Source organism: Amborella trichopoda, chromosome 13 (assembly GCF_054954075.1).
Source record: "Amborella trichopoda isolate Santa Cruz 75 chromosome 13, AtrichopodaSantaCruz75HAP2 v2.0, whole genome shotgun sequence".
Classification (NCBI taxonomy): Eukaryota; Viridiplantae; Streptophyta; class Magnoliopsida; order Amborellales; family Amborellaceae; genus Amborella; species Amborella trichopoda.
This window is the reverse complement of record NC_142348.1, coordinates 33,801,585-33,825,973: the sequence shown is the minus strand read 5'-3', so window position 1 is coordinate 33,825,973 and position 24,389 is coordinate 33,801,585. Positions and strand designations below refer to the sequence as shown.

General features: G+C 35.3%; 2 long non-coding RNA genes across 2 annotated transcripts; both read right to left on the bottom strand.

The window, feature by feature from the left end:
* Nucleotides 1-9,632: 9,632 nt before the first annotated feature.
* Nucleotides 9,633-12,958, bottom strand: LOC148779173 (uncharacterized). The gene is made up of 2 exons (XR_016048151.1): nucleotides 12,831-12,958; nucleotides 9,633-10,011 (listed from the first exon to the last, which is right to left on the bottom strand). It is a non-coding gene; the product is annotated as an uncharacterized LOC148779173 (long non-coding RNA).
* Nucleotides 12,959-23,560: 10,602 nt separating this feature from the next.
* LOC148779172 (uncharacterized) lies at nucleotides 23,561-24,109 on the bottom strand. The gene is made up of 2 exons (XR_016047606.1): nucleotides 24,065-24,109; nucleotides 23,561-23,991 (listed from the first exon to the last, which is right to left on the bottom strand). It is a non-coding gene; the product is annotated as an uncharacterized LOC148779172 (long non-coding RNA).
* Nucleotides 24,110-24,389: the final 280 nt, after the last annotated feature.

Below are 24,389 nucleotides of genomic sequence, written 5' to 3'. Positions count from 1 at the left end.
CAGAAACTCGGTTGAGCAGACTTGGACTCGATTGAGTTACTCTATGGCCAAAGCGAGTTCCCATATGATCACTCTGGTATATAGGAAGCATACGATACTTGGATGAGTACTGTGCATGTCTGAGTACTATAGAACTAAGTACTCTAAACACAAAATGAAAAAGTTGATATAAGGTGTCAGCCTTATATTGTCCGAGCAAGGTGCACTAAAAAAAACCCACTAGAGAAGGTTGTTTTTATGCTGGAAAACCTTTACATCGACCATCTCGACCTTGAGATTCATAGACATGAAAAAAAAAAAGAAAAAAAAGAAAAAAAGAAAAGGATTTCTAATCCTAAAAATAGTTAATATTCTAACACATTATCTAGACGATCAATTTTCAAGTTTTTCAATATGTGCTTGATCGCCATCATTTCTAAGGTTTAAATTTTATATAAAGGTTCACAAGGCTTTATAGTACCAAAACTGCATTTTCAGTATAGTTTTGACAACTTGCCCCCTATTTCATCTCTCTCCAATAACGGGGAAGGAAACCTCTTGCAAAATCAACCTTGTTTCCATTTTTCTCTCTTCCTCCAAGCAAGAGAGATATGCCTGAGTACGTCACAGAGAGCTCTAGAATCTAGCAGGAGATAGGTGAATCCAAATGAATTCCCTGGGTTGGTCGATTTGGGCAAGAGCCCCCGAGCTGAGTATTTTAACATTGTTCTAGCATTCTTTGGGATGACAAAACTTAATTACGGTGGGTTCAAGCCAAGCAACCTGGGATGGCCTGGTTAGGATTCAGGCCGGGTTGATGTGGCTCAATTACTGGATGTCATGGACTGATCATAACCCAACGAGTGCACTGTGAAGTAAGCCTTGCCCATTCACATCTGGTAGATTAATTGCCACTATAACAATAAATAAGATTGTTCGAGTCCAGCCACTTATTTTGAAGTATTACTATTTTGTTGAAATCCAAAAAGTTGCCATATTATCAAGACTCTGAAACAAAACAGAGTTTAGATAACAATGACTTGGGCTCGAACTCTCCGAAGTCACTTAGAACTGGCAAGATGTTTGATCCAGATGACTAACCTTAAAGAAGGGCCGATTCTCACAGAGTCCTTGAACTCTCTGTATTTTTCTTTTGAGATTTGACTGAGTCAGGCTGTCTGGCTTGGGCTTAGGGCCATGGCAAGTCCAACCCTGAGTCTGGGATTTTGAACACGTAAAAAGCTGGTTGTTCTCATCGTATGTACTTTGGAGAAGGCTCATGAATGATGATTTTTTGAAATTTCATTTTTCCAGGTTTAGTTTGTAGAATTAACTGCCTTGGTACTGTAGGGAATGTGGGTTGCCCATTTTGGATCAATTACTAGTTGGATGTAACTAGCTATAAACACCCAGGTTTATTTGATTGAGTTTCTAGGTACCCCAAATATTGGGTGCACTTTTTTGTAATGGAGTGGATTGATTTGTGATTTTTATGACTCCAATTTAAAAGGCAAATAGATTAGAGGAACACATAAAAGAAAACTTCAGTTTATCAAAAGGACACGGTTTCTATGCGGCCAGCCGGCTTGGCAATAAATATATTTCTTAAACATAATTTGATCTTAATTTTTAGAGAATATATAATATTTAACATAGAGATCATGAACATGAAAAAATCAATAATAATAATTATATTAAGAAAACATTTGGACTGTTAGTTACAATTGTTTTTTTTACTGGATCACTTATTTGCATCCATCTTTAAGGTGGATGCTTTATATCTCTAGACCATAGTTACTGGGAGTGGGAGGGGGAACAACTACTGTTCCGGGAGCTATAGCGTCGGAGCGATGTCTGCCCAAAGCTTCGGAGCTTGGGGAGCGAGTTCCGGTGAGGGTAAAAGTAGTGGATCGAGATCCCGTATGAACATAAAGCGTATTACCAATACATCGGGATCAAGATCCCTATTTAGCGTGAACACTTTTTATGTCAAATGGGATCGTGTTTCCATATTCATTAGGATCGTACTCCCATCGACAGCAGGATGGAGTTATTTTAAAAAATAATTTTATTTAAGAAGTTTTTTTTAGGATGTTTCGGGAAAATATGGATGGAGTTCGGGAAATGTAGGGATCGCACTCCCAAAACTCTAGGAGCGAGAATCTAATTTATTTAGGAATGAGATCCTAAAATTTAAGGAACACATTCCATGTAGTATCGGGAGCGAGTTCCATTGTGAGCGGGATCGAGAATCCTAAAAATAGGAGCGAGCTCCCAAAAAATGGGGAACGAGTTCCGGTCGAGATCCCGACTATAGAGCATCGGAGCTGCGTTCCGGTCGAGATCCCTACTACAGAGCATTGGAGTTGCGTTCCGGAGTGGGAGCGCCACCCTAGATGGGCAATCCCGGTAACTATACTTAGGACCGCATATTGTAGAAATGCTGTCCAGCCTGTATGAAACAATTTTCCTTATCAAAATGAAACCAAGTGTTGGGGGTTTGCCACCAGTTATATGTTTACCAGGGATACCCTTGCTTGTATCTAAATTTTCGATTGTTGACTTTGAAGGAGGAATATAGCACTGTCTTGCTCTCTTTTGATAGAAGACTGCTGTTGGTGAGGCTGATGGGCTTTTCCTATACAAGTATTTGATCCACTAGAAATGGGTTTTTGAGCCTAGTGTTTTAGTCATTTTTGTTTATGATTTTTGGACTAATTTGGGGCTTGGGATTTCGAATTTGGTAGCTTGGGGTTTGTTTTTGGTAATTTGTTTTTTTTGGATTTGGAAATTTTCAGAAATTTGGGGAATTTTTGAAAATTTTAGAAATTTTAGCCTTTTTGGGCTAATTTTGGAATTTGGGTATTTGGCTAAGGGTAATTTAGAAACTTTGATTTGTTTCTCCAACTAGATTTAGATAGGATGTTGTGGACCTTGAGACTTTCTCTCTCCCAAATCTGTAATGTTTATTAATACCTGTAACCTCCCTAACCCCTTGCTAATGAGGGTTAAGGGGTATTTATAGAACTCTTAGGACATGGGTGGATGCTCAATTTTGGGGCCGATTTATAGGTGGATAATCAATAATTGCTCAGTATTTTTCACAGTGGACAAGTTTAGTATGCCAAAGTTTGGAAAACATCACCATCGAGCATGGGAGAACTTGGAACTTGGGTTCCTATGTCTTCATCAAGTGCACCATTTCATGACTCTTTCAACAATTCATTATTTTGACTCCATAATTTTGTGGAGTAGTCGTTTATGATTATTTTACAACAAGTTTAAATTAAGAGTAAATTACATAAAAATCCGTTATATTTTACGTTATTACCAATATACCAAATAGTTTCCGTTATTATATGTAAGTCCGTTTTTACCTTTAATAACACAATGTTTTTAAAAAGACCGCTCTACGCTTTTTTGGATGTTGAACATCCGAATTGGTGGGATTTTCGGATGTTCATTATCCGAAAATAGGCCTAAAGTTAAACGTTAAATTTCCTATTTTCGGATGTTGAACATCTGAAATTAATGAATTTTCGGATGTTCAACATCCGAAAATACCCCGATAGTTTACATTAAGTATAACATTTTCAGATGTTGAACATTTGAATTTAAGAGATTTTCGGATGTTCAACATCCGAAAACAAAGAAGCAAAGGTTTATTTAACTTTTCGAATGTTCATATCTTAAATTCGGATGTTCAACATCCAAAAATGTTATACTTAACGTTAAACATTCGGGGTATTTTCAGATGTTGAACATTAAAAAATCCCTTAATTTTGGATGTTCAACATCCAAAAATAGGAAATTTAATGTTTAACTTTCAGCCTATTTTCGGATGTTGAACATCCAAAAAAGGTTAAATTTGTCTTTCTTAAAAAATTACGCTATAAAAGGTAAAAAATAGACATACATATAATAACATAAACTATTTGGTATATCCGTAATAACGTAAAGTATAACTGATTGTTATGTAATTTTCCCTTAAATTAAAAACATCAAGATTTGAGGCAGTAATGATAATTTTTTTTGCATTTTGAGTAAAACTTTCATGAACTTCTATTTTCTTCTTAGTTCTTCATTTATTCATTATTTTTGCTCAAATCAACTCTATAAAATTGTTGGCAATCAAGTTTAGAGCACTTGACAATAAATTTGGATAAGAAATTTGAAAATCAAAGGAGTTATGATCATTTTAATAATCGATTTTTCAAGGTTTAATAGTCTTCATTTTTTAGTCCCTTGCAAGCTTAAATTCGATCCTAAATCTTGTTTTAAACTCCTCAACAAATTACATTTTTATTTAGGGACTGAGTGAGTATCAAATCTGGAAATTTCCAGCCTAATACTCCCTACGGATTAGTGATATTAATCAAAAGAGGATTAAGTATATATGAGCTGCCACATACTGATATTTGTTTTAGGGAAAATGACCTTTAACCCTCTCCCTGAAGTTTCTATTCCTATTAGCCCCTTGGGTTAACCAAAATCCCTTGCACCACCTCAGGTTTATAACTTTGAGATCATTAGCCCCCTAATTATGTTTGGGTGCGGCGATGATCTAAACAATCAAATTAGAGCCCACCTTCAAATAGTGTCAAAAAATATGGTTTCAATACTATAAATATTTGATTAGCCTTAAAATATATGTTTATCTTTAATTATAAAATTTAAAGCTTAAAAAATAGTGTAGATCGAGCAGATCTATTAAAACTTGAATAACAAAAAAATTGACAGTCCAAAATGTCTTACAAGATGCACTAGTTCTAAAACTTGAAATCTATTTTTTTCTCAAGTCCATGTATCTTGATGTCGAGATGATCAATTGGAAGATATTTGGGGATCAAAACAACCTCTTCTAGTGAAAATTTTGAGGTAGGCTCTAATTTGAATGTTTAGAGCCTAGGCTCTATATAAACTTTTCCCATTATATTTTTCTTTGTTCTTTTTACAAATTTGATTTCTTTGTTTTACAAAATGCCGAACCCATACATTAGTCATCTATATTTTTTTTGTAACTTAATATACAAATTTTATTGATGATAATAATAATAATAATAATAATAATAATAATAATAATAATAATAATAATAATAATAATAATAATAATAATAATAATAATAATAATAATAATAATAATAATAATCATAATAATAATAATTAATAATTAATAATTATAATAATAACAATACTAACAACAATAACAATAATAACAACAATAATTTATTCATTGTTAAATATTTCATCTCGTATAGGTATTTTGATAAATTTTTTAATAAATAATAACAGTCCATTAATAATAGTAACAAATATCTTGATTACTCATTTTTCAAATTCAAAAGATATTGATGTAATTGTAAAATAGGTCATCATATTAAAGAAAAATTCATTTTCCTTTCATATCTAAATTTATAGTGGGATCCACGGAGTTAAGATTGGTTTTAAGCAACAGAAGCGAAAGGGAAGGGAGAATTTCATAAAATGAAAAGATCAAATTTGCAAAAAAGAACGAAGAAAAACACAATTAGGGTGCTAATGGTCTCAAAATTTTAAATTTGAGGGGGTACATGGAAATTTGGTGAACCAAGGGGCTAATAGGAAATGAATTTTTGGGGAGGGGGGCAAAGGTCATTTGGCCATTTTTTTATTCGACCTAACATTGATCTATAGGAGGAATCTGGGCCGATCCAATGCCACAATTGCATTTTGTATTTGAATTTTAACTTTTTTTACAAATCCAAATCACTGGAAATTTTGAGCGTCTATTATTTAAAAATAGCAGAATCTATTAAAAATATAAAAAAAAAAAACACAAAAACTAAATTGGCTAAAATACCTTGAAACTTTTCAAGGGTATTTTGGTTAATTTATTATTTGTGTTATTTTTTTAAAAATATTTTTTAGGTGCGCCTTGATGGGAAGAATTGACTTCTAAAATTTCATATCATTTGAATTTATAGAAAAATATTAATTGGGCCATTGTGCCAATACTGTAGCTCTCAGCTAACACACACATCTACGTAATGCATATGGGTGAAAATGAACAGTGCTGTCGCCCATAGGCACATCACCGTCCAAGAAAAATCAGGTGGCGTGCGTTTTTGACCGTCAGTGACCTAGCATGTCCGTGGCGATACCATCGCGAATGTACTAGGTCAGTGACGGTAAAAAAATCGTGTGGAACTACAACGGACGACGGGCCATCCATTGTGGGTTCGTTCAATAAACCGCCATGGATATAGTAAGTCCATAGTGGAGGAAAAACTTTGTAGTATTTCTCCTAGAAGGCGTTTTTTAGATTTTTCCACACACACACACACACACACACACACACACATATATATATATATATATATATATATATATATATGTGTGTGTGTGTGTGTGTGTGTGTGTGTGTGTGTGAGTGTGTGTGTGTGTGTGTGTGCCAGCTTGTGTAGTTAATTATCTATTACGCATGGTGATGAGGGTCCGATTTCAACAGACAGTGCACAACTCTTCTCCCAAATTTCAAATAGCGCACTTAATGCATCTCTCCCTGACAAAAGCAGAGCCGTATTCTTTGTCCCTGGCAATAACCTCTCTCTCCTCATGCCTCTCTTTTTCCTCATGACTTTCTTTCTTTAATCTCTCCCTACTCACGCTCTTCCTCCTCTCATTCTCTCTCTCTTGATCCAGAGCTCCTGCATATCTCTTCACCACTATCCTCCATCATTGTTTATCAGTTCTAAGTATATTGCTCTCTCTCTCTCTCTCCCTCTCTCTCTCCCTCTGGTTCTTTCTCACTCTCACCCCCATATGGGTGTCTCTCTCTGGTTATATATATATATATATATATATATATATATATATATATATATATATATATATATATATATATATATATATATTACCCCTACAGGGGTCTCTCTCTTTCTCTCTCTTGCCCTAACATGGCTCTCTCTATCTCTCTCTCTTGCCCCAACAAGGGGATCTCTCTCTCTCTCTCTGTAACCCCAACATAGGTTTCTCTTTGGTTCTATCTCTATCTCTCTCGTCCCATTTGGACTCTCTCCCTCTCTCTCTCTCTCCCCGTCCCCTCACCTAAGGGGGTCTTTTTCTCTCTCTCTCTCTCTCCCAACATGGGTCTCTCTCTCTTTCACCCCAATAGGATCTCTCTCTCTCTCTATCTATACTTGAGATTTTACCTTCTTACTGTTCCTTCTATTTTTTTTGTATATTCTTTGGCTTGATTTTTGTATTTCATATTGCTTGATTTGTTTTGCATACCGTTCTTCATCATCATGAAATTGAGAAGGTTTTTCATTTTGTGAGGAAATTGAATACTACAGTGTGTTGTGATTGTACCATTTAGTCTTTAATTCTTATTTATATGTATAAGAATGTTTTTCATTTTGTAAGGAGATTGAATAATATAAGGCATTGTTGTGATAATGTCATTTAATATTTAATTCTTGATTATATGTAAACAACCTGATTAAATGTAAATGGTAGCATGCTTCTCCTCTCTCTATTTGTGGTTATATACATAGATGCTAATTTTTGTTTTTGATAATTAGATAGATGTCAATTTCTCTATCAATTATTGTAAATTCATGGTAATGGATGAAGGGTGATGTAGATACTTTTTTTTCTCTAGGATTATTTCAGTAAATCACATTTGTATAGTGATTTTGAATTTTGATATCATATTGAAATGGAAATAAATTTTCATTTTGTAAGGAGATTGAATAATATAGTTTGTAGCTTCCAACTATTCCTTTTATTGTTTCGCTAGATTCTTTGGTTCCTTCAATAACATTTATACTTGTGTTTGCTGATTTGAGTATTTGTTCATTAATCTTCAAACCTGTTTTGAACTAAGATAAGTTCATATGCAAAACAAATTTAAAAGCATAGCTTTATGAGACACTCAAGAAAGCGAAAGAAAATCTTTCCGGATATTAGATATGGGAATGTTGTGTAAGCTTTCCTCATATTTGCTAGCCTACTTGCAATTCAAATTGAACCATCATTTTGTTTATTAAAACAGTGAGACTGACCTGCTTGTAAGTGAAAGTAGACTGTAGTGCACAATATCTACTACTTGAGAATATAATTATTATTAGAATTACTTGTTTTATCTTTCTCTAAAACAAAACCTGTCATGTTATTCTAATAGTTATTACGCTCTTGCTTTTGATGATTGTGTGAGTGTCTTTCACAAAATTGTGTTCTACTTGCGTGTAGGTGGGAAGATGGTAAGTTCATCCACAAGCAACGCCATGGTATATCCAGTCAAGCTTTACAGAAGTTGTAGCCACACATGTGGGATGCACATATCCAGAAGTGAACAAAACCCAAATAGGAAGTACTATAAATGCAAGCCATGTCATTTATGGAATGGGTGGGTTGATATGCATATCTTGTACTCTCAAGACTCCAATATATTAGAGCCAACAACATCTAAGTTCTAGCCATTGATCAAGTTATTAGAGAATCAACAAAATTTGACTGCCCAAGAATTACGAGAAGCATGTAATCATAGTCATATTAGCTCTAAGTTTAGTAATTCATATCTGTATATTTCTTTCTCCTTATAAAAAAAGAGTAAGGTGTACTTGATCGTAAATAAATTATATTTTGTATAAACAAAAAAGCAATGTGTCAATTGTTATTTTTTGCCTCAGAGTTATTTCGTGTACTTACTATTTTGAGTTTGTCAAGTTTGTGTGAAGCAAATAAATTTTTGTCTTCTTATTGAGCACAAATGTAGATATTTGTGAAGATTAGGCTCTAAAAGATAAATTTTTGTCTTCCTATTGAGCATAAATATAGAGATTTGTGAAGATTAGGTTCTAAAAGATATGATTTTATAGAAGTAGACAACTTTATTGGTTGAGTGTGTACTCACCATTCAATAGAAACTCTACTCATTAACTAGCTTCCACTTTGAGGGTTTCATCTTGCCAACAAAGCTGATGATGGCCATTTCATCTCATATTGGAAGGTTCAACTTTGTCTCAATGAATAATAAATATGATTCCAAAAACCACCTCATGCAATCTCACTTTCAAATGCTCAATTCTGGCTAATGAATCCGTTTAAAGGGTCCCAATGGTAGTTTGTAAATAAATTTTGGATCTGCAACTTCATGCTATTATAGTTGCCGACTAAATGAGATATGAGTGTGTTAAGTGTTTGACAACCACACAGACTTTGGTAGGCTAATGAAGGGACATGAATTGTTGCTTAAATTGATAATGGTCATGCAGCATTCGGTTGTGCAATTCTTTTTCTCTCCGTCATATGCTATGACCTCCTATTGCAGATCCTTCCCTTTCTACCACTAAATTATCAAATAAATGTGGTACTCATACATGCGATATTATCATTTCAAAATAAAATCATGGTTCCCATTTGTGGGGAATTATTATGATCTATGATATAATCAGTCAAATAATTTTCTTGACATGCAATGGAAACCAAGAGTAAAATGCTGGCTCGGCACCTTGTTGACCTGAGTACCTAGGTATAAACTATTATATAACAAATAATAAAAACCAACTGTATAGCTTCAAGAAAAGTCTGTTATATAATCTTGTAACAAAAAACTAATTGTATGCATTACAAATTTTAAAGAGAGAGAGAGAAAGAGAGAGAGAGAGAGAGGTAGTAAATAAGTTACATAAATAAAACTTGGAGGGTATTCTTGGTAATTAGCTATTCATGAGCCATTCTAATGTCACTGCTCATACGTCATTTCAACATAAAGATACAACCAAGCCGAAGTATCTTCTTGTCCTACCCAACATTTTTTTAGTGTTTAACACTTGACATAACTTGCAATGAAATAACATATTTTATACGGAAACTTACATTCAACCCCCAACCTACATTTAACTTAACAAAAGCCCCCAATCCCTTTGGTGCAAATACAACTCCAAGTTCGAACTGTCCCCTCCCTCCATGATGGTCCTGGGGACTAATTATTGTGCTTTTGCTTCTGACTTTTCTTGACTTCTTCTTGAATAGTGAACTTGGGTTTATCTATCAAACCATAATGTTTCCATGGTTTGAAAGCAGAGGAAAATCCCACAGAGGATTTAGATTTCTCTCATGAATGTATCCACAGTAAAATTCAATAGGATATTACTAAACAACACAATGTTATAACACAACATCACAACGCATAATGTATGCACAAGAAGGTATAACACAAAATAACATAATAGGATTAAAAAATATGACAACACAATATAACAATAATAAGAGCAATATCATGAACAACAACAAGCTGGAAAAGTTATTCCCATCTCTACTTCCTGGTCTTGGCGAACCACTTATCTGTAGTAAAATTCAACATCATATTGCTAAACAACACAACATCACAACACATAAATGTATGTAGCATATTACTAAACAACACAACACAACACCTGCTTGATTCATCACCTTTACTAGATATGTTCCACGTCTTCACAGGTTCCATCCATGGCTATCATAGTGTCATTTAACTTGTAAGAAGAAAAAACTTTGTAAACATTTAAGAAATCCATGTTACATTCACAAAGAATACAAAGATGGAGCAATCATTCATGCATACTCTGAACACGCGAATGATGAACAATTGCTTTTGTCATGTCCACTCTCCTTACAAACTACACATTTTTTAATACCATCCTTCACATTTGCTTTTTCCTTTGCTTTATCTGACTCTAACTCAGACCGAGATTTATATCTATTATGGCAAGGTCGCCCCTTTATTTTTGCCCGTGGGGCTAAAGGATATTTTGAAGAGGGTAACCCTTAGTTCTTTTGCTGCTGCTGGGGGTCTTGCTAACATTGTTTAATTCTACCATATTCCCAATATTGGGACTTTTGCTATAGCAACTAAATCAGACATTATCAATTCATGGAGTTCCATGCTTTTTGAGGCATCCTCTGTGAGTTTTTAGGCCATTTGACAAACTTCATTATAACAAACGACTAGGGCTAGATCAGAAGAGACTTGAATTTTCTTGCCGCTTTCATTAAGTACAACACCCTTTCAACACATCCTTTTTCAAATTGATTCATTATGTAATGTGGTGGGATCTTAAAAATATTTTCATTCCAATTTGGGGCTCTTCTATTTTTGTATTTGTAAACTTCTTTGGGGGGGGGGGTTGTGAACATGTGATCTTGCTTGACGGATTCAATGTCGTCCCCCATGTTGTCTTGATCTGACAATATGGGAGATGACACACTACCTGAAATAGATCGATCCATCTCAGGTAATTGAATGAGCTTAAACAAAAAAAAATTTGTATTTAAACTTGTGACAAATAAATTCTAAACTTTTAAGATTAATTGTTGACTTCATTTGGTTACTAATCATACACAATGCATAATAATTAAAACAACTCCCACACCTATATAGGAATAACATCAAATTCTAGCCATTTCAATATGATACCAAAATTCAAAATCACTACAAAAATGTGATTTCTAGAAATAATCCTAGAGGAAAACGTGTCAACATCACCCTTCATCCATTACCATCAATTTACAATAATTGATAGAAAAAATTGAAACATAGAGCAATTTGAATCACATAGATTAAAGCTAAGAGCAATTTGAAACATAGAAATTGAACCAAAGAATCTAACAAAAAAATAAAAGGAATAATAAGAATTTAAAATCTCAAATAAATCGAAATCTAACAGAAATTGGAGAAAATCGATAGAGAAAAAAGGGGAGAGATTGTATCAATGACAAACTTGAGAGAGAGAGAGAGAGAGAGAGAGAGAGAGAGAGAGAGAGAGAGAGAGAGAAAGAACCCAACTAAACACTGTATTATTCAAACTCCTTACAAAATGGAATTTTTTTGCCATTTCAATAAGATATCAAAATTCAAAATTAGTATGCAAATATGATTTATTGAAATAATCCTAGAGGAAACAAATGTATACATCTCCCTTCATCCATTACTATCAATTTACAAGAATTGAGAGAGAGAGAGAGAGTGGAAAAGCCTGCTGCCCTTTATATTTAACCAGTTTTTTACATATAATCAAGAATTAGAGAGTAAATGACATTATCACAACAATGCCCTGTAAATTATTCAATCTTCTTACAAAATGAAAAAACTTCTCTTACATACAAATAAGAATTAAAGATTAAATGACACAATCACAACACACAGTAGCATTCAATTTCTTTACAAAACCTTCTCAATTTCATGGTGAAGAAGAACAATATGAAATACAAAAACTGAAACAAAGAGCAATTTGAAACACAAATATTGAACCACAGAATCTAGTAAAAGGAAAATCTCAAGCAGAGAGAGAACCCCCTGTTGGGGCAAGAGAGAGAGAGACCCCTATTGGGGTGAGAAAGAGAAAGACCCCTTTGGAGGAGAGAGAAAGAGAGAGAGACCCTGTTGGGGAGAGAGGCAAAGACCCCCTTGAGGGGGAGAGAGAGAAAGGAAGCCTCTTGTTGGGGTGAGCGAGAGTCAGCTCCCTGTTGGGGTGAGAAAGAGAGAGAGATGGTAAGAGATAGAACCCTATTGGGGCAAGAGAGAGAGAGAACCCCCTGTTGGGGCAAGAGGGAGAAAGAGAGAGAGCCTTGTAGGGCAAGAGAGAGAGATCCTTGTAGGGGCGAGAGTGTGATAGAGCATGAGAACTAGAGGGAGAAAGAGAGACCCCTGTTCAAGAGAGAGAGAGAGAGAGAGAGAGAGGGAGACCCCTGTGGGGGCGAGAGAGAACTAGAGGGAGAGATAGAGATCCAGAGAGAAAGGGAGAGCAGCTGAGAGGGAGAGAAAATCAGATGGAGAGAGAACTAGAGAGAGAGAATCAGATGGAGAGAGATTCAGAGAGAGATCATACCTGAAACTGTTGAACAACGATGGAGGATGGTGGTGGAGAGATGCACGAGAGCTTTGTTTCATGAGAGGGAGAGGAGAAGAGCGTACATTGGGAGAACCTAAAGAGACAAATTCATGAGGAGAGAGAGATAACCATGAGGAGAGAGAGTGGCAATTGTAAGGGATGAAGAATATGGCCATGCTTTTGTTAGGGAGAGACACATTAAATGCGTTATTTCAAATTTGGGAGAAGCGTTTTGCATCGTCTGTTGAAATAGGACCCCTCATCACTGTGGGTAGTTAACCACATAGGTTAACGTTCACAATTATATATATATATATATATATATATATATATATATATATATATATATATATATATATATATATGTAAAAACACTTTATCCCCTTACCCCACCATGTATTAACAAAATGATGTAAGGTTAGTTTGGTAATTAATCGGGTGTAAAGTAGAAATTCTTGCTAGAAAGAGAAACATTTATTAATTAGAACTGATGATGACATTATCCACATGAGGTTATTATGCAATTGCTTCTTAACCACTAATAAAATGCAACTAGTTGTTTTATAAAAATATCTATCCTACCCATACTAAAAAAAAATTTGTATTACAAAGTAAGGGACAATGAGTTTCAAAAATATTTAGTATAGTAAAGAAATACTCGTACGTATCATGGAGTCAAGAATAACATATTAAAGTTTCAGCTCATTTGGATTTGGGGTTTGGTATAAATGATCAAAACTTCATCAAGTAAACTTGCTATTTTGCTTTTCTTTGCCCACTATTAACATACCACAACTACGATATATCTTTTCTGTTAAATAATGGTGGACCCTTGCCATGTTATCAAATATCACCTTGAAAGTGGCATTTTCATGCATCAGATTGAGCCCAAATTTTGCATGAGAACTTTTCAAGGGACTACCCACGTTCTCATAACATTTAGGGTTCTTCAAACACCAAAATCTAGGGGCTTCTTTATATTTTCCTTTTTTCTATCTCTAAACTGCTCTTCCTTGGTGAACTCCAACTTTGCAACCCCATATATTGGTCCTTCGATATCGAAATAACATGATTTTAGGAGGACACTTCAAGGTTCACTAGATTAGAGTTTAAAACCTTTGGGTGACCAATTGGAGTAGGTTTGACTAATGTTTAACTATGCTTAATTTTGGGCCATCTATTTGCTAGCTTGAGACTGTGATGATCTCTAATCTCCTTTGTTTTAACCTGAGAGTTATTTACCTCACTGCATGGGTCTCTTAGCATTTAGAATTGATTTGTGTCTCTTAGCATTTAGAATTGATTTGTGACTATTTAACTGATTATGCCTAAATCTAGTGATTCCTATAGATTTTTAGCAGTTATGGTGTCGGGGGCTCACTTGAGCAGCAAGCACAATGCAACACATTTGATATATTTATGAATGAGCAGCCATATGTGAGCAAACTCACTTATCCGTGTTATTTATTTACTATGATTTTTTTAATTTTCGCATTCACAGACATAGATTGCTAGGGATTTTTATGTTTGGATTGATCACATTCCTTAAAGCGGAAATGTTAGATGGTGGAAGCGCTTTTGATAAATGTGTATTTTAGTACCTGCTTGATGAGAGTAGTATTTGAAAATCTAACCATCAGCATAAACCTCCTTGAGGAAATGGTATACGACCTAGGCTTGTAATTAGATAGAGACATGTCATACATGGATTAGTAATGATCATTGTACACACTACTCTATGTTGAGTGGCATGCATAATGCACAATAAGGTTAGTTGTAAACCTTTCCAATAACTAGGCATATAAAGAAAGCCTCCCAGCGCTAGTTTGCTCACAGATCGGCCACCGTATTGCATGCACTAATATGGATATTTAATGCACCGCTTAATTTCTCCATCATGGAGCATATGAAGAAATAATCATAACGATCTATGACATGAGTCATGCTGACAGTATTAAAGTGACATGCTCAAATAATACTTGTGCTCTAATCACTTTCTCATTCCCTGCGACCAGATGGATATATTGATACTGTTGTTTTGGAGCATCATAAATCTCATTATTTGGAGTTAGAGGCAGGATACTGCTCTACAAGTAATAGTAGAGAGACTTACTTTCCATGGTACGTGGGCCCAAGGGATAAAATAGTGGCAACATTCCTAAGAGGACAGATGATATGGAGGTTGAGGGTGTTGGTGGCGAATGAAGGTGAGGCAAGTAAAGTTCTCTAACATGAAAACTCAACCTTGAACTACTATGATCTGCACGGGAGATCGCCATATCGCTCGTGAATGAACTGAGTTGAGGCATGAACTATATACTTCATTATTGATGCTAGTCTATTCATGAGGTGCTGAATGCTCATTCATATTTCATGTGTTGGATTGTGGAATTGGGAGCATTAGAACAAAAAATTGAAGGAAGACTGGTTTGTTAAGTTTCCCTTGTTCTAATAGGGGGCGTGAAAATTGGATGGGAAGCAACGTCTCTAAGAGTGCGATGTGTATAAGATCATCTGTATCATCATATATTTCGGATTGGACCAAGTTACTTCATTATATGCTCTACGTAGCTGGCACGAGGAGAGCCCTCTTTTTAGTGTCTAAATCCCAATTAATTGGGGAAAAGGTTATGATGATAATGATCCTTTTCTACAGGATGTTCAATTTATTTTCTAAGGGTATAGCATTCTAGAAAAATTGTGTGCATGATTACTGGCTTTAAGGTGTTTTCTCATAGATGGATCATTAAGCAAAGTGCTTGCCCATGCCAAAAACTTGGGTGCACAGATCATAAGATTTTTTAGAAGTTATTTGGACTTTTATTTTTGTCCCTTGGATGGAGGCCCTGTGATAAATCCTAATATTAATACTTGCGCCATCATGAAGTATACTTAGTCCACTTGAATTAGATGCAACTTATTGCTTCAATATATTTAAGTCGGAGGTTCAAAACTAGTTAGGGAGGAGTGTTATGATTCTCAAAATTGACTAGGATCAGGAGTACATAGCTTAATTGTCTGATATAATTCTTTTAGGTAATTGTCTGATATAATTCTTTTAGGTTATGGAGTTGCAACATGAAATGATGTCCTATACTCTGTAACAGTATGATGTTGTGAGAGAAGGAATCATGCCCTATTGGACATTGGAATGTTCATGATAGCACAACTCTATACACGGTGTCTTAGGAGATGCTCTATTGACTATTGTGTGCATCTCAAATAGGGTGCCTTCGAGATCTGTGCATTAGAACCCCTTAAAAAAGTTATAGGCCAGTTAGAAATCCCTTATATGCCATTTCCTGTTCTTGGGTGTTTGTTGTTCTTGTCATCTCATTTGATAATGAGGTAAACTAGAGGTCCATAGTATAAACTGTAACAAGATTTTATAAGAACTATAATGGGTGTACGAGGAGGGTGACCTCAAAAGTTGTATCATGTGATGTGGACTTCGTTGTGTTGAAGTTCCTAATAAATAAGAGGTCTTGGATGATGACTATCAATCTCAAATAGGGAGTGGTACGTAGATTTTTCACTAAAGGATTATAATGGGACTACTTGCATGGTCATTGAGGATAGTGGGTGGGAACCACTATTTGTTCCTTAGTCTTAAAGGAATAGTGGTTCCTTAGTCTTAAAGGAGTGCATTTAGTAGAGGTCCTCGGAGAGTTTGATATTAAAGAGGAAAGGTCTAGCCTCCATCTCCATTAATGTGATTGTGCGGGGTTCATATCAATATACGTTGAGATCTTTTGTTGTTGTGCCACAATGAACCAAGAAATAAAAGTTTCGTGGAGAAGAACCTAGTATGGGAATTCATGGATCTTTCCTTTGATAGAAAGGTCAATGGACGTATAGATGAAGTACAAAGCCCTAAATAGTGGGATAAGTGTTTCACCCAGTTGAGCATGTGGACTATAGTGAGACAATTCTCCCTTGTTGTGAGAAGAGTATCATTTTGCTTCACATTTTCCATTGTAGCAAGTTAGACTCTAGAACTTGACCATATAAGCGTTCAAGTGATATTTCTTCAACATGATCTATCATTGAGAACAGTGAGAGTTCCATGATCTTGTTATTATAGGTTGATAGATCTTAATGGCAAGGATAGAAAAGTAGAAGATTGATAACAATGAAGACTGGTTGTCCTCTATTTTTGATGGGAATGACATGGGCAAAGTACATCACGTGCATGATGTTGAGATCAAGTACACTCATTCTAAGAGGGTTGTTAACTTTGTCTTGATTGACTTACATTAGGAAAATTTTAGAATGATTTAGGATGCATGATGGAGGGCCCATCGATACTTCTGCCAAGAAAATGCCATGCACTTAGTGTTAATCTTTGTCCATAGATAAGAGACTGATCATGAAAAGACGATTTGTGTACGACATGTGAGCATAGTAGGCAGCCTTAAGAATGCCATTTTGTATATGTGATGGGATGTGTTGTAGGGCTTGTCAAGTAGCTCTAGAGTAATCCAAGACCAAAACATTGGCAAACAATGTGCTTGATACTTGGACATCTCCAGAGTAGCATAAATTTCTTGTGGATCTTTCTAAGAAATGAACTCCATTATGAGGACATAGTAAGCCTAATTGGATGGGTGATCTGGACGATTGATGGTTGACAACAGAAAATGTCTCAACTCCGAGAGCAGGAGTGATTTCTTGGGGCAAGTAATGCAATGACATGATTGGCAATGTCCAATATGGAAATGGAGTATACGGATTGATGTGTAGCATTATAGGAAATTGTATGGCTCATGCGGAACTTGGAAAGCTAGGGATCATAGTAACACGATGGCACAAGCTTTCATGAAGGATCCCAAGTATCACAATAAGACATAGCGCATATAAGCCGGGTATCACTATGTGCAAGCTGTCGTTAAGAGCGAAGTGATAGTCATAACATGAAATCTCCCAGTAAACCACGCTTGTGCTTATAGCTTGAGAGAAGTATAACGCTTGTATCAAGGTATTGGCTTATGTCAAGATATTATGGGAGTCCTTAACTGATTTTCTAAACCATCATTATTGTCTGATCCTTTTAGTACAAAACTGTTATTTTTTTATTTACCATTAATGTGAGATTTATGGTACTATGGTTTGTTCTAGTGTACGAAAAATCACCGATCTGGATCAGAATTATTTGATTCAGATAGAGAATTATCTTGGGCAATCTGGTTCCCACAATATATTGGGAACTGCCCATTTCCCTATAGAATCAGCTAGTTGTAGCCGGTCTGTATGAGTTTTCTAACGAAGCTTTCCATTTCTATTAGAGAACAGGTTGATGGAACTGGATTGTGCCACCTTGGCCCCGTATTTCGTATTTTAATATGTTTTTAATTCTTTTATATAAATTTTTTATGCTAATAAGAGTTAGATAACTCGTAGTACACCCCTCTTCATCGGGCGCCACAAGCACACATGTGCTTAGACTGCTCACATGAGCCTCCTACCATGATTCAAACTCCCAATTTATAGACGTTATAACTCCCCCACCTCCACCCCCACCCCCCAGGAAACATTGTGGATTGGCCGATGTGGGACTAAAAGGGGAGAGAAAATTTGATATAGTCGAGAGAGAGTCACTAATACTTATGGGCTTATGTCTTATTAATTTTTAGAAGGTGTGAATAGGCTAATATCTAAAGCTAAGTTTATTTACACTAAATAGCTAATTTTGTTCAAAGCTATTTTACACCATAGTTTATTTACATAGCTGTTTTACATAGGTTAATTATTCTTTTTTTGTTGTTCAAGACCGGGACAAGTCATTCAAAGCTATCTTATTCGCATCGTTTATTTTCGTAATGTAACCTTACCTATATGTTCTTTACACTAGAGTTTAAACATAATTAATTTAGACAATAGTTATTTTACACTATAGCTATGTTTAAAATTAGATAATTCTAAAATTAAATATTTTAGTATCAAATAATATTACATGGTGGTTATTTTACAGTACAACTACAGAGTGGGAGAAAGAAAATCCCCATGAAATAAAAGTTGGATACATCGCTGGAATGTTGATAAACAAAGAATCAGATAGGCAATGGCATCACAATCAATATTAACTTATTTTTACAATATAATAAAAATTCATAATGCAATATCCCATTTCTTTTTGAAAACCTTAAAATATTATTTATAATGATTTTTAGTGATTTTTAGATTTTTTTAATATGGTTGATTCCCCAATCTGGATAGTCGATCTGCCCATCTAACCCACTTTTCTAGATAGACGATCTAGGTCATTGATCCTTTTTTCTTAAAAAAAATACCCGGGTTTATTTATGGCATAAACACCTAGTTTTGATTACACATTCACACTTGCACATTAGGATAATTCTTCATTGTTAGATATATCTTCAACAGGCTTGATATGCTCTCTCGCACGACTTTGACTACCCTCAATACTTGGAACATTTGAGGATGAAATACACACGAGGGGTGACTATCCCCTCGATATCAGATTGAGATGAGATTCAATAGTTGGGAGTTGATATGATCCATATGAGTATATCGTTCCACCGAATAATGCTCTGCCTGTATGAGAGCTAGGTGTGAGCATCATAGATGATCAAGTTAGATGCATGTGTATGACCTAGCAGCACATGGGCAGCATGGATGCGATTGAACTAAGACATAAATGATACAAATCTGGTGTGGATCCTAGTATAGCTCATCATTTATATTATGGCCTATGGCTCATACCACATGTGCTTAATGAAACCATTGCTACCACAGAGGTAGAGTTGTATAGGCTCCTTGTTCCCTACTGCATCATGCGAGATATTGCTGGTCACATGGTGACCCTGATTTCCATTATTGACCTTGGACTGTATTAGAAAGTGCCAACAAGTTACATGCTACCTCATTGGCTTGGCGATGGACTTTCCTACCTATGCTAGAGAGGGGCCAAGTGAGTTTGCATCTTCGGCATTCCTTGTCAGCTTGCCATTTGATAGAGTGTTTTTGTTCGTTATGATAAGGCGGACCAAGCTTTACCCCAGCTACTTTGATTACTACTATAGCATGCTCTCCCAAGGTCATTTATGATTTAGCTGGGTTAGGGGCAGAGATAGAGAAGCAATCAAGTCCAAATGGAATAATGGAAGGGTTAGAGAATGCTATTGGTATCACTCTTTGTATGGTACCTAGAGAGATAAGTGTACTCTAATCAGATGCTCATCAGTTGATCAAGGACTTTGCATTTTTAATCCTGTGTTCTTTTGCAAAATGTTTAGCTATTATAATATAATTCAATATTTTTGCAATTAAATTTCTCGGCTTGCATGAAAACGACGTTTTATCAAATGAACTAAGTAAGAGTACACAAAGGGTAGAGTACTCTTCTGAGCATGGAGCAGTTCACGAGGGATTAATAGAGATATTCAATACAATGTAGTGAAGTGAGTCTAACGTAGGTTGGAACATTTTTGAATTAGAGAAAAGAGTTGTTCCATGTTAGTTGATGAAAACTTAATGTGGTTTAGTTTAATAGAAACTTAATATAGTTCTCTTTGCAGAGATGCATTGCTTCTTAAGATCTCATGACACATTTCTCAAATAAGTATGAGAGAGTTCTTGTGTTTTGATATATCACTAGATCATGATTATAGGATCTGATGCTTTTTGAGAAATTTATCAAAATATAATATCAACTGTTTCACATTTCAGCATTTAAAATACACTTGATAAGTGTAATATCAACTGTTCTGATTTTATGAGTATGTGTTGTTTGGTGGGATCTTTGAAATTATTTTGAAAGAGATGGGCTTTATGTTAAATGGCTATGATTTATGATAAAGATTGCATATACTATGCTTGCGTAGAAGGATACTATATGAATGGTTATAAGTAATTGTGACCTTCATATTCCAAAGGTATATCATCTCATTGTATAAAGCCTCTTTTTTTATTCCGAAACATTGAAAACCACCTAAAGATCACTAGGTGATCATGTTGAAAAGAAAAAAATTGAAATTTGAGTTTTCTAGCATTAAGATCTGACCCTTGCAAAATTTTACATTTTCTATTCAATCTTGAGGCATTATTTTTAACAAACCCATAAACTATGTAATTTGGATTTTTTTTTTTTTAAGTACACTATGTGGGTTAAAGAGATCGTATCTCCAAAATTTGTGGTCTTAAAAATATTCCTACTTTGCACGTTGAAGGGGATATATCCTATTGAGAGTATGGTCCTCCATGAGCATGAAATCCTTTGGATTGATAAAGTTGCAAAAGTGGCATTTTCAGTCTCGTGTTGTTGCCAAAAGGACCATGTAGAAATGACTCCACTATTAAAAATCTATTTTTGAGATGGATTTTTGGACCTAATTTTTAAGGACATATAATCTCTAACATGGAGATCATGAATATAAAAAATAAATAAATTTTAAAAAACAAAAATAATAATTTTATTAAAAAAATATTTGGACTGGTAGTTTCAATTATTTTTAGATGGACCACCCATTTGCATCAGGTGGATGCTTTATAATGCAAAGGAGCAAATGTAGAAATGCGGGACGCGATGTATGAAACAATTTTCTTTTAGAAAGACACGATTTCTATGGGTCCATGTAAAAAGGAGCCAACTATTAAAAATCTATTTTTAAGATTGATTTTAGGACCCAATTTTGGGTAAACGCTCCAGCTCCAGGGTTGGTTAGAACTTTCTTGTGGTGAAGTCACCGAAAGTAAAGGGATTCGGCGTTTTCGTTTGGCACAGTGTTAAGACTACTTGGGCGAGCCAACATGGATTCACAGGGGTAACGCAGACTTGCCATCCGAATATCCCAATTTGGTTGTTACGCTCCGGAAGTTAAAAAATAATTACAAAAATAAAAAATAAAAAATCTAAAAAAATAAATTTATTTGTAATATTTTTTGGGTAGTGTTTTGTCTATGAATACTCTTTTATGTTTTCCAGATTATTTCTAAATTACTCTAGTCACAAATTGATTTTACAAAATCAAATTTTTAACCATTATTTTAACCTCATGTATATATGTGTTATTTAATTTTACTTTAAACATATTTTTTCATAATTTTTGGGATTTGATTTTGTATTTTATTTTATATTTTAACTCTTTTTGGCTGGTGACGACCTGCCGAACTTGGGTTGAGTTACTTGGACTCTGCCCGTCAAGGGCCATGTTCCGAGGTTGAATTGTGCTTTCCTACACTTGGGTTGAATTACCCAGACTCCTCCCACCTAGGGCCACGTTCCGGGGCTGAACTGTGCTTTCCTACACTAGTTTCGCACGATTGCATGGGTTAGGACCAAGGTTTAAAAAAGAGCATTGGTGACCTGGATCAGCCACCCCAAAAACCGTGTCAGAACAGTGGATCGGTGACCTCGATCGGAGAATCGCTTGGATTAGCCGGTCTCACCCTAAAAAAAATTTAAACTATCATGTATAATTTTTAAAGACTATAGTGTTTTAAGTTTTTAAAAGAATTGAGAATTTTGTTTCATGTTGAGTACTGTTGTCTATTAAATTCATTTCATAGTCAAAATAAACTTAAAATATTACATGACAATAAAATGCATATCTCTAATTCCTTTTAATTTATTTTTTCGTTTTGCATTAACTTAAGAGTTCTAATTTTTGAAAGAAGCTATATAGAACAAATTTAGTGGAAGGGGTTCTTAGTAGAGAGAGAAAATGAGACTTAGTTTTAGTGAAATTGATTGTTTAGTGAAATTGATTGTTTGTAAAGAGAGAGATACTAAGGTGGGAGGGTAGGAAGGGGGGGAGAGAGAGAGAGTGGGGATTGAGTGATGAATTTATTGGGCCAAAGTTTCTTTAATGTGGTGGAGTGCAGTTGTATAGAAGGGGGACTAATTTTACCCACATGGAAGATTAAGTGAAGCAAAAGTATGTATAAAAAGTCTCACACATTGAATATTAGTCAAGCCATGCTCATTCTTTAATGCTAATTAGTGGGGCTCACATAAATATAATAGCTTTTTTGAGATTTAAAAAGAAAAACATAGGTTGCTTCCTTTCGTTTTATATTTAGTTTGAGAAGTACATTAAAATTTGTTTTTGAAAGTGTAATTACTCAAGTTTCTTCATTCAAACTGGTTCGGAAGAGAACTGCCCAGTTTTAGTTTGACTGATTCAGGCTTACCAGTTCTATCAGAGATCCAGCCGGTTCGATGGAGACCTGGGCAATTCTTGACATATGATGGGACTCAGACTTGCTTCGACAATTTCATATCTAAATCGAGAGATTCCGATAGGGATCTCCATATTTTCGAACCTTGGTTTGGATCCTAGCATTGCTAAACAACCCAACACAGACGTACAAAACACTAGTGAACTTACAAAAAAAAGAAGTTAGGCACCGGAGCACATTCAAAGTTTGTGCAAAAACCACTGAAGGAAAAAAATGCTATGAATTATGGAAGTTATTGGCTTTAAGAGTTTTCCAATCACAGTTACAAGGGTTGAAACTTTTGTAGATTTTGGCAGAAGAGCTCATGAAAAGTTTGTGCAAAAACCAATTAACTAAAACAAAAGTTAATGAATTATGGAAGTATATTGGCTTTAAGAGTTTTCCAATCACAGTTGTAAGTGCTGGAACTTTTGTTAGATTCAACTGAGACATTTTAAATTTGACTCCCCCCTTAAATATAAAATGGACCTGTTCACTCTTCTCACAGGTCCAGCCTAATGGTGGATCACCACATGTGATAACCAATAAAAAACCAAAAATAAATTCCTCCTTTTGGTATTTATGAGCAATGAGAGAGCAAGCCATAAAAAGCATACAAGTTGTGGGAAAACAGGAAATCAACATGGTGGAGAACTCACCTCTTCGTGTGGCCCAGGGGCACATACTTTCATCAAAACAAAAGATTGAGCCCCAGAGCTCAAAAAATAAAGCAATCGCTGAAAGAAAAGAGGGGTACAATTGGCCCATACTCCTACCAAAAACAACTCAACAAGTTGATCAAGAAATTAAAGAGGTAATTCTCGTTCTCTAGCAAATCATTCTGGACCATCCTCATCAGGCTAGTGTTTCGTGGGAGGAGATCACTGTAGTAGAGGATCGTCGTCACAGATGCCACCGGCCGACTGATAAACGATGCTACGAACCTACATAGTGATCGCACCAACAGCGATAGTAAGGCCTGCACATAACATGAAGCACCAACAATTTAGAGAGAGAAGAAGACAGAGAGAGAGAGAGAGAGAGAGAGATACCATATTGCAGGAGGCCAAGGGGAAGAGTAAATCATAGTGTTTGGTGCAAGCAAGTGCAGAAGAGGATGGAATGTTAAAGAAAGTAGGCTGGTTTTGGAGATGGGGTGTTTAGGTGTGAGATAAAGAGAGAGTGAACTGCCAATCTTTCAACTGCTATTCAAACCTACCGATCGCATTCCTCTTTCACGAATGGGAAATGCTGGTGGCCTTCTTAACCCCTCATTTGGGAAAAATCGATGCTCTTCCTCACTACTAACGGTAACCGTGTCCGCACGTGTGGATCTTTTCCTGGCTTTTCAAACTTTTTTACCCAAGTATCCTTGTA